The sequence below is a fragment of the Sinocyclocheilus anshuiensis genome, unplaced genomic scaffold (genome assembly GCF_001515605.1).
Source record: "Sinocyclocheilus anshuiensis isolate Anshui unplaced genomic scaffold, SAMN03320099.WGS_v1.1 scaffold311, whole genome shotgun sequence".
NCBI classification, from domain to species: domain Eukaryota; kingdom Metazoa; phylum Chordata; class Actinopteri; order Cypriniformes; family Cyprinidae; genus Sinocyclocheilus; species Sinocyclocheilus anshuiensis.
This window is the reverse complement of record NW_015549606.1, coordinates 1,549,444-1,559,827: the sequence shown is the minus strand read 5'-3', so window position 1 is coordinate 1,559,827 and position 10,384 is coordinate 1,549,444. Positions and strand designations below refer to the sequence as shown.

General features: G+C 42.3%; 1 long non-coding RNA gene across 1 annotated transcript; it reads right to left on the bottom strand.

Moving 5' to 3' along the window:
* Positions 1-7,536: 7,536 nt before the first annotated feature.
* On the bottom strand, positions 7,537-8,128 carry LOC107659017 (uncharacterized). Its single transcript, XR_001630864.1, has 3 exons — positions 8,002-8,128; positions 7,738-7,852; positions 7,537-7,573 (listed from the first exon to the last, which is right to left on the bottom strand). It is a non-coding gene; the product is annotated as an uncharacterized LOC107659017 (long non-coding RNA).
* Positions 8,129-10,384: the final 2,256 nt, after the last annotated feature.

Here is a 10,384-nt window from a genome sequence, read left to right as displayed (position 1 = left end):
GACCCCCTGCCTCGGGACCACCAGAGTCGGGTTCTCCAGGACCACTGGACTTGAGACCACCGGAGTCTTTGCTGCCCTCCTTCTTCTTGACCTCCGCTTGAGCGTGGGAATCAATGAAGGATCCTGGGCTTGACTAGATGAAGGAGGTGGGGATGAAACAGCCCCTGCAGGTGGACTCTGGTGGTGGTGAATTACCTTTCCCTCCTTTCGGAGCTGCAGGTACCTGGAGAAGTTCCAGAAATCCAGTGACTTCACCAGTTCCATCTCCCAGTGCGGTAAGGATTCATCCAGACAAAGATTAAAAACGTCCTTAAGGTCCATATCTTGAACGTCCAGCCTCTCCGCCCCAGTCTAGAATCTCTGGGCAAAGGCCCGTACCTCCATTCCCTTTTGGTGAAGCTTCTCCAGCCCTTGAAGCCCAGCTTGCTCTTCAGGGAATAGAGTCTTGTCCCTCATGCTGCTGGATCAAGTAATGGCTTCAGTCTTCTGTCACGGGATGATTTGAGAAACAAAATGATCCAAGTGCATCTTTTAATGATCCAGACAATAATCCAAAACAGGGAAAAACAAGGCAAAAACACAAGATAATCCGAGGCATGAACACGTAACAGCAAAAGCAAGACTGAAGCCCCAAATGACACAAAACAACCGACATATAGGACCTGTTTACACCTGGTCACTTCATGCGTTTTTTCTGATCGGATAGCTATCCGATCGTGAAAAGACCAGGTGTAAATACCCTCCAAAACGCATTTGAGACGGATATAAATCCGATCACTCAAACCACTTCAGGAGGTGGTCTGGGCCACATTCCAGACGAAACTGGACAAGTGTAAATGCATCTGGTTGTTGAAACCACATATGTAAATTTTACTCCTCCCAAAATGTTAAAATAATAAACGTGTTATAGGCTATATGACATTAGTCAGACAGCGCTAATGCAACATGCATCGCTGTGGATGAGTAGCTTTTCAGCAAGCCAACGCCCAAACTGCCACGAATGAAACTGAAATTAAGACGCAGACGGTCAACACACAATCATCTTCATTAAAAGTAGTATGACAAATGTATCTTTCCAGTGCTGATGCCGCGTGCTCTCCTATTGCGTTCTTTGATCTTGAAATGACCTGATAATTAATCAAATGCAGTGCTTATCTTTTGATTTCGTTGACGTGAACTCCGTTAAATTTAAATATAGCGTGGGAATTGAAGATCGGATTTAAATCCGTTTTGCGACGACACATTTATGTGGCCAAGTGTAAATGGAAATGTTTTAACAAATCCGATAGATATCCGATCAGCAAAAACACATGAAATGACCAGGTTTAAACAGGCCCATATACACACCAGCAGGATCATCAAACTAACAAGACACAGCTGAAACCAATGAAACAATGAGGATGCAGGGGATGATGGGTGAGGGGAACCATGGGAAATGCAGTCCAGTTAAAACATAAACACAAAGTCTAAAATAATGCCCTCTGATGGCTCTTAATGGCACTCCAGCAGATGACTGTGACACTCAGGGTACGTCATTTCAAAGTGTGATAAAGTTGAAATGACGTCTTTTGGATGTACTTTTGCTCATTGGGTATTTTGTGATAAAGACCAACTGGATGTACATTATGTCACACACTGACTGAATATTTACAAAATATATGAGGGTGGGATGGGATTGGGACATGTGAGTTAGCTAGTTAGCCAGTTTATGTTAATGGCTCTCATATCATTTCAGGTATTGCTTAGAGCATGCTCAAGCAGAAGTGCCAGCACGGGTCTATTTAATGGACATTTTGCAATCTTCTTTCGTGTGGTCGAACTGTGGTAAATTATTTACTATGACACTTTTGCAATATGTAAAGAAAAGGTGGTGTAATTGTAATATTTGAAGTGTCCCGTGAAGTTATTCCCAAAATGGCCATGTCTCATTTTGAAGGGGTTCAATAACAATAGCAATATCAAATACACCTGATGTACTTGTTACATTGTAAGAAGAATGGCATCTACACTAATATCAGTCTGTCTCATTCTTATTCCAAGGTCACCATAGCCACCCGGACCAAGTCTGTATCCAGATCAGATGGTGGATCAGTACCTAGAGACGACCTCTACAGCCCTGAATGTCAGCGGAGACCAGGACAACTAGATGAGTCCTAGAGATAGATCCCCTGCAAAGACCATGAAAAACCACATCATGCTGGTTTCATTTGGCCAGAGGAGACCTGGCCTTTTGACTGAGCCTGGTTTCTCCCAAGGTTTTTTTCTCCATTCTTTTCGATGGAGTTTTGGTTCTTTGCCACTGTCGCCTTTGGCTTGCTTAGTTGGGGACTCTTATTTTTGGGGAATATTATCGACTTGATTGCACAGCCACTGAACTGAGATGACATCACAATCAACAATGATCTAATTTTAATTCCAAAATTGACTGTTTATTATTGTCCACTTTTAGAGCTGAATTTTGTTTGCATTATCAACACTATTTTCTTGTTTAACAATGTAAAGCTGCTTTGACACAATCTGTATTGTATGAAGTGCAATATATAAATAAGGGTGAGTTGACTTCACAATTCTTCATAGAAATGTTTTTGTGCAGTCTGTTTTGAACAATTTTGTATTTTTGAGAATTGTATTAGTAGCTTACAATTTTCAACTTTAAAGAAATTGATAAAATAAGATCAAATCTGTCACAAGTGAATTGTAGTTACACATATTAAGTTGTGGTTGCTTAATTTTTTCAAGGCAACGGGTTTCCTCAATTTAACTAAGCAGACAGAACTCAGATTAATTTAATAGTTTTAAATTAAGTAGATTCACACTTTTAAGTAATTTCAATTTAATAAAATTAGTCCAACTTAAAATAAAAAGTGAACACAACACATTTTCAAACTGTTATTTGTCAGTGTAACTCAGAATTGTCAGGTTCACTTAACTTATTTCTTTCATTATGCATGAAGTTTATTTACTTAATTTTAAGGCAGCAGGTTTCCTCAGTTTTTTAAAATAAAGTCAACTGATCGCTTTTTACAGTTTAAATTTGGTTTAAGTTTTAGACAATTTACCAAAAATAATTTCAGTTGACTTAAATGACTACAACCTAAAATTGTCAAAAGCCAAAAGGTATTATTTAGAAAACTAATTTTAGATATGATATTAGTCTTAAGTAGCCTATACTTGAAATATAAAGTCATTTTATTTTTTCCATCTGATTTTACAGTTAGTTCTATAGCAGGTTAAACCAAGCAAATCCTGTTAGTGTAGGGTATTTAGTTTGTTTGTGTGACATAAAAGCACTTTATGTAAAGCATTCCAGGGTGTTATGGATATAACAGTTCAGCATAATGAAGTGCATTAATACAGTTTTCATTACGTCAGTTGTTACAGTCAGTGTTTTTTTGTCTTGTAAATCCGGACAGAGTATAACAAGGTTTTTTTTTTTTTTATATCACAGATATAATCTAGACCCAGATAATAATGTTGAATGAATCGGGTCATTATGTTAAGAAGTGGAGTCAATCCTCCACTGAGGGTCCATAACAAAGAAGCTCTTGTGTAAGCACTGGTCCTTACATCAAGGGAACTCTGAGTCATCCTCATGTAAGTGACTGTTATGGGCTGAAACTTCTCTATTCACAATCTGCAGCTCAATAACACTTCACATCTCCACTTTGTTAAAGGGGTCATATGATGCTGCTAAAAAGAACTTTCACAACGAAGCACACAGCACCTTCACGACATGGTGGCAACGGCAACAATACTACAGCGAGAATAAAAGTTACGCCTTCTTTATTTGCGTGAACATTTGGGCGGCATTATGCAAATCTTCCCAGATGTTAGAACGAGCCGTTTTAGGTAGGTGTGGCTGACTCTTAACGTTTATAAAGAATATCTCTTTGGATTTGAGACTTTAGTCTTTGCAACTTTACAGATCTTCTTTATGCACCAAGAGCTTGTAACACTCCAAAGAGAAAGGAAAAATTGAAATCGCATCATATGACCCCTTTAATCTTTATAGAGCACACCTGTCCTTTGGTCTTCTCAGTACTTGAGGTTCATTGATGTAATCTGCTCAATTTTGGTAAAATGTTACCAATCCTATCCCCTATATAACCCATACATTTTTTTTATTTTTTATTATTGACTTCTGTAACATTTTTCCAGATCTTTTGATACTTGTCCAGGTAAATATCTTTTTTAAAGACATGACAAGAAATATTCATCATATTGCGTTCCCATTGCTCTTAAAGGCTTACCAAAACATCATTTGCTTATCCTCATGTTGTTCCAAACTTGCATGCATTTCTTTCTTACATTTCCAACAGCTTTGTTAGACTCAATGTCAATGTAATTCACTCTGTGATCAGCATGAACTCATCAAAATCTAATTCTATGTTTCCTTCAAAAATAAATGGTGCAAATAATGGCAGAGATGATTTGCGGATCTTTTATTGTCTGTTTTCCAGTTTTGTGCAATTCTGTGTGTATGGGGTCAGTAAGGGCATTTGATACCGTTTGTTAGTGTGTGTGCAATTAATGAGCACAGCATGATGGAGTTTGCACTGTTCAAAACTAAGATGTCAGTTTAATTACCATGCACCTGCACTGTAACGCACCTGCTTTATCAAAATGACATGTACTTCATATGCATGGATATTCATATAAAGGTCTGGAGCTGTGCATAGACAGGAATATGTATATGTAATTGTCTGTATCCTCTTTTATATCCTTTTGTTCGGCCCTCTCAGTTGGCATTGCAGGCTCATTCACGTCAGTGGGCTGCGTGGATGAAGTTTTAACAAGGCCAGAGATGAGTCAGGCCAGAAAACTTTATGAGAGACAGTAAAATAAAATGTGCTTAGCGCAAAATGAAAAATGATTTTGCGATCCAAGAGAAACATGAATACAGCACAAAAGCTGTCAGCTGTCAGGATGGTAAACAGGAGCCTTCATTTTGACAGTAGATTAAATAAATATTGTGAAAGTTCTGAAGAATCTGCCAATCTTGTGCAGATTCAACTGCTGTCCTCCAGTAAAATGTCCTGATTTTGAGCCAAGGTTGAGGGTTCAATTATAGCAGAGTTGCAATCACATTGTTGCAGAGTCGACTGACGGAAATCTCTGGATATGGAGGCCAACAGTCTGATCACTACCACATGCTTGACTGTAAATCACATCGATGATTTGGTCTAATTAATGAATTATTCTTGGGTTAAATTTCAGCAGCTTGACAATTTGGACCAGTGTGCATGTTTAGAATAGAAAAATTTTTAGCATTAAAGGGCACCTATTATGCCCCTTTTTACAAGATGTAATATAAGTCTCAGGTGTCCCCAGAATGTATCTATTAAGGTGTAGCTCAAAATACCCCACAGATTGTTTATTATATCATTTTGAAAATGCCTATTTTGAGAGCAAGCACACTTTTTCATGCATGTATCTTTAAATGCAAATGAGCTGCTGCTCCCCACCCCCTTTTCCAGAATAGGGCTCTTTACTCAGATACTCTGCTAAAAATTGCGTTTGGTTTTGATTATCATGTCTATCTCTGAAATCATGCTTTTTAAATCATATTAGTTTAAACTTCTGACATAAGGGAAGCATGCACACAGAAAGCGGTTGTCACACGACATGTGAGTGCTAAACTAAGTTCTCTTTCATGTCTTACTGTGCCTAAACTGTCAAATACACACAAGTGTATGTGAAAAACACACATAAGTTGTGAAAACACAGTCGGTTATGTCTGTGAAGGGAAACAGCTGGGAAAGAAATCACATGTAGTAAAATTATAGATGCATATATTGTCAAAATTATTGACATAAATAATTATTAAAGGGGTCATATGATGCAATTTCATTTTTCCCTTTCTCTTTGGAGTGTTACAAGCTCTTGGTGCATAAAGAAGATCTGTAAAGTTGCAAAGACTAAAGTCTCAAATCCAAAGAGATATTCTTTATAAAATTAAGACTTGTGCACGCCCTCCTAAAATGCCTCGTTTAAACACGCCCCCACATGTCTACGTCACTGTGTGGGAAGATTTGCATAACACCGCCCAAATGTTCACGCAAAGAAAGAAGGCATAACTTTTATTCTCGCTGTAGTATTGTTGTTGCCACCGCCGCCATGTCGTGAAGGCGCTGTGTGTTTCGTTGTGAAAGCGAAACTACTTTGTTTGGCCTTCCAAAAGAGGACGACATCCGCTTTGTCATGCCTAGAGCTGATCCGTGCTTGTCACCGAGGAAATACATCAACTTCGCGCTGTGGATCGCCGTATCGGCTTTCACCACGGACGAAGCAGAGTCCAGCCCGGGTCGTCACATGTGGTTGCAGCAAGCCCGCCAGCCGCACCGTTCTCAAGCCTGCCGGCCGCCACTCACTCTAGCCCGCAGTGTGTGACACTGTGTGACGCATTTTATGGAGGACTGTTTCCTGAACCTGCAGAGTAGCCTACAATGGCTCTGTGCTCAAAGGCTGTTCTATAAAGTGGGGCAGTTCCAACTTTGCAAGGACAGGCTGACGCTTCTGACTCACAGCCTGTAAGTACATTTTTTATATTTAAAGAATTTGACACTGATGATTCAAACGCGAGTTTTGAGCAGTGTAGAGTAGCGCTTGTTGTTTGTCATTTCTCAGATCACAAGTGCAGACACGGTTTTATGTTTACACGGCGCGATACGCACAGTACAAGTCATTATAATCAGTAATTATGTCCCCACTGGATGCAACAAATGCCTCGTTTGTAATGGGTTTTATTGGTTTTGTCTCGCCGTGCCGGGAGACGGCGTCACAGTATGTTAAGGGGCGTAACATTTCCGTCACACGCTTGAGGTATTCAGCCAATCACAACACACTGGATAGCTGGCCAATCAGCGTACACCTCGCTTTGCAGAACGATGAGCTTTGTAAAAATCGACGCGTTTCAGTACAGTATGTGGAAAATAATGTGTTTTTTGAACCTTAAACCGCATAAACACATTGCATTACATCAAATACACAACATAATGTTCTTTTTAGCAACGTCATATGACCCCTTTAAATATTTACAGTGAAAACATGTTCACCAATATAATGCACAAGAAGCTGCCTGAAAGTAGACAGGCTATGTTATAAAAAGTTACGTTAACACAATGTTAACATTGCAATATTCTAGTTGGGTTGTAAAGCAGTGTGAAAATGGCTGGCTGGATGGATAGTGGGGTTTTCATCATCACGTTTATTGCCCTTATGTCACTGAGGAAAAGGACACATTCAAATTGTAAGCATCCCAAGAAAGAAAAGCTTAATGGGCAGTGACAAAACGTTATTGTTCAGGGCATAAATCTTTCTCAGTGTTCTAAACCATTTTCTGATGATGTTTGTGATGCTTCATTCAATAAAATTCTGAAATAGTAAAACTATTTTTTTCTGTTTCAATGCTTTATAAAAGGAACCGGTATTTCAGATGGAAGACACCAAATTGTTTATTGTTTCATTCATTATCAAAAAACACAGTAACAGTAGCAAAGTGCAAAGGTGAAGTTTTGTTCCTTATTTCATTTGATGCTCTGCTGTTTATGTGGATATCACTGACATGCACATCCTGTTGAGAAAGCAAAAAACACAGGTTGTCACACATTAAAGTGTGTACCGAAATATAATACAAAGAATTTAAATAGCAGATCCAGAAAAGATCCAGTGGCTTACTTTGGTTTTATTTTTTTTTATAAGTATGAAATGTAAAAATGAGAGACAGAAGGAACCAACCTTTACAGGTGTGCTCTTTAGGTACTGGCCTTCAAAGCGTAACTTTCAGAGGTTCTGGGGCTTTTCTCACACATCGTTTCTTATGTGGAGGAGGCTGAACCACATCTCCATTGTCCTGTTGAAAAAACAGACATGTAATGCACATGTAGGTTTAATGAGAGCTTTTAGACAAAATCTTAAGACATAACTCCTCATATATTAAAATATAATATAAAATATTTAAAATAAAGTTTTTTTTATAAATAATAGATAAAAGAGATTTACCGAATCTCTAGTGGTCCATGGGCACAGCCTCTTCATAGTGTGCTGAAAACTTGAAGAGTCTTTCTCCATACATTGTTTTTTTCAGTGGAGGAAGCTGAACCATGCCTACTGTCACTCCCCTGGATTGGTTTTGCTGTGTTTTTCCTCCCCATGTGTTCCGTGTAAAACTAAAGCTTTTCAAGACCTGCTGGGAAACATGAATGATGCTGAGCTCCGCGGGACTGCCATCCTCCAGTGTCGCTGTGGCTGGAGTTTCCCTTGACTCCGCCTCCAGCCTCTAAGCCCCGGACTCCGCCTCGGCCTGTGGACCCGTCGGCTCCACCATGGCTCCTAGCTCCCTCCTCTCCGCCGTGGCTCGGCAGTCCACTAGCTCCACCGGGCTCCCTCGTCCCTCCGGCTCCACCTTGGTCTGGCGTCGACCATCCTGCGCCTCGGGACTCCACTCCTCTGGCTTCGCCTCGTCCCTCCGTCCCTCCGGCTCCGTCAGGCTCCTTCATCCCCTCGGCTCCACCTCAGTCCTCTGTTGCTCCGGCTCCACCATGGCCTCCCGGATCCACATCTTCGCGTCGGTTGCAGGTGCCATCGGCTCCGCCTAGGACCTCCGGATCCTCCCCGTCGCCCTGGCTCATCGGCTCTCTGCCTCGGGCTCCTCCACCACCTGCTCCGCTGCCATTGGTCGGCCCCCTGGAGTCGGCGGCCATTCCTCCTCCGTCGGCTCCACCGTGGGCTGTCATTATGGCTGTGGCCTGGGTCCAGCTGGACTCCTCCTGCTCCAAGCCCCTCCTGTCTCCTCCCTGGCTCCTCCCTCCATCGGCTCCCCCATGGACTCTGTCTGCCCGCTTCCCCCTCCCCGGTGGAATTGTTACGGTGCGGGACGCGCCTTCCAGGAGGGGGGAGTAATGTCACGCCCCTGGATTAGTTTTGCTGTGTTTTTCCTCCCCATGTGTTCCGTGTCCCCGTTAATTAGTCATTCCATGCACCTGTGTTCCCCTGATTTCCCTGTGTTTATTAGCCCCAGTCTGTACTGTCTGTCTTTGTCGGAGATTGTAAGTCTACACCTGAGTCTCCTGTGTTCCTGTCTGCTCCATGTTACCCCTTGGATTAAAGGATTAAAAGTACTGTTTTGAGTTTACGCCTTGTCTCCTTGTTCCTTGCTCCTCGCCTTAGGCAAGTGTGACACCTACATTGTCCTGTTGAAAGAACAGACATCATAATGTAATGCACAAGCAGCTTGAGAGCTTCTTAGTCAAAATCTAAAGACATAATTTTTATGGAAATATAAAACAATAGATGTAAAATATATACATTATTATTATACATTATATATATTATACAGGATATTACAATTCCTGAATAAACCTGAAAAGTTAAAGTGATAAGAGGGACTTACTGAAGCTTCATTGCTCTATGGGAATGACCTCTTCCAAGGTGACCCCTGTGGGGGTGTGGTAAGTTTGTGTGCTCCCTCAACGGACCTGACGGGTGTAGCTGATTACTAAGTGGCGTACTTAATGTGGTGTACTGAAAAGTAGCTAAATAAACCAGCTGACAATGCATTTATCCCTTGGAGGACCTGTCCAGAAGAGGTGCTCCCTCCTCAGGGGACCCAGCGGGTACAGGTGCTCTCTCAGGGGACCTGGCCAGATGAGTTGCTCCCTCAGGGGAGGTGGTGAGTAAAGGTGACTCCTCGGGGTATGCAGCAGGCACAAATGCCTTCAGAGGTGACCTGGCTGGAACAGGTGCTTCCTCTAAGGACGCTGCAGGCACATGTGCTCCCTCAGAGGACCTGGCTGGAAGAGGTGCTCCCTCAGGGGAGGTGGTGAGTACAGGTCCCTCCTCAGGGTATGCAGCAAGCACAGATGCCTTCAGAGGTGACCTGGCTGGAAGAGGTGCTCCCTCAGAGAACCTGGCTGGAAGAGGTACTCCCTCAGGGGATGCACCAGGCATAGGTGCATCCTTAGGAGTCCTGGCCAGATCAAGTGCATCCTCTGGGGATGCAACAGACACAGGTTGCTCAGGGGATGCGGTGGGAACAGGTGCCCTGGAAGATGTAGGTCGTCCCATTGGTTGCCTTAGGGGCAAAGGCATTAAGATGACATTCCTTGTCACATACTGCCTCATATTTTCAGGGACCCTTAGTTTTCTGCTCAGTGGGGGCCTTGCAGGCACAGTTGCTCCCTGTTGGAACCCATCAGGAACAGTTGCTCCTTGCAGGTTCCTGGAAAGCACAGGCACTTCCCATTGAGACTCGTCCGGAACAGTTGGTCCTTTTGGGGTCCTGGAAGACACAGGCACTTCCTGTTGGGAGCTCACAGGAACAGGTGCTCCTTGTGGGGCCTCTATTTCCTGGTCTGTAGGGAGGTCCCCACACTCACCCTTTTCA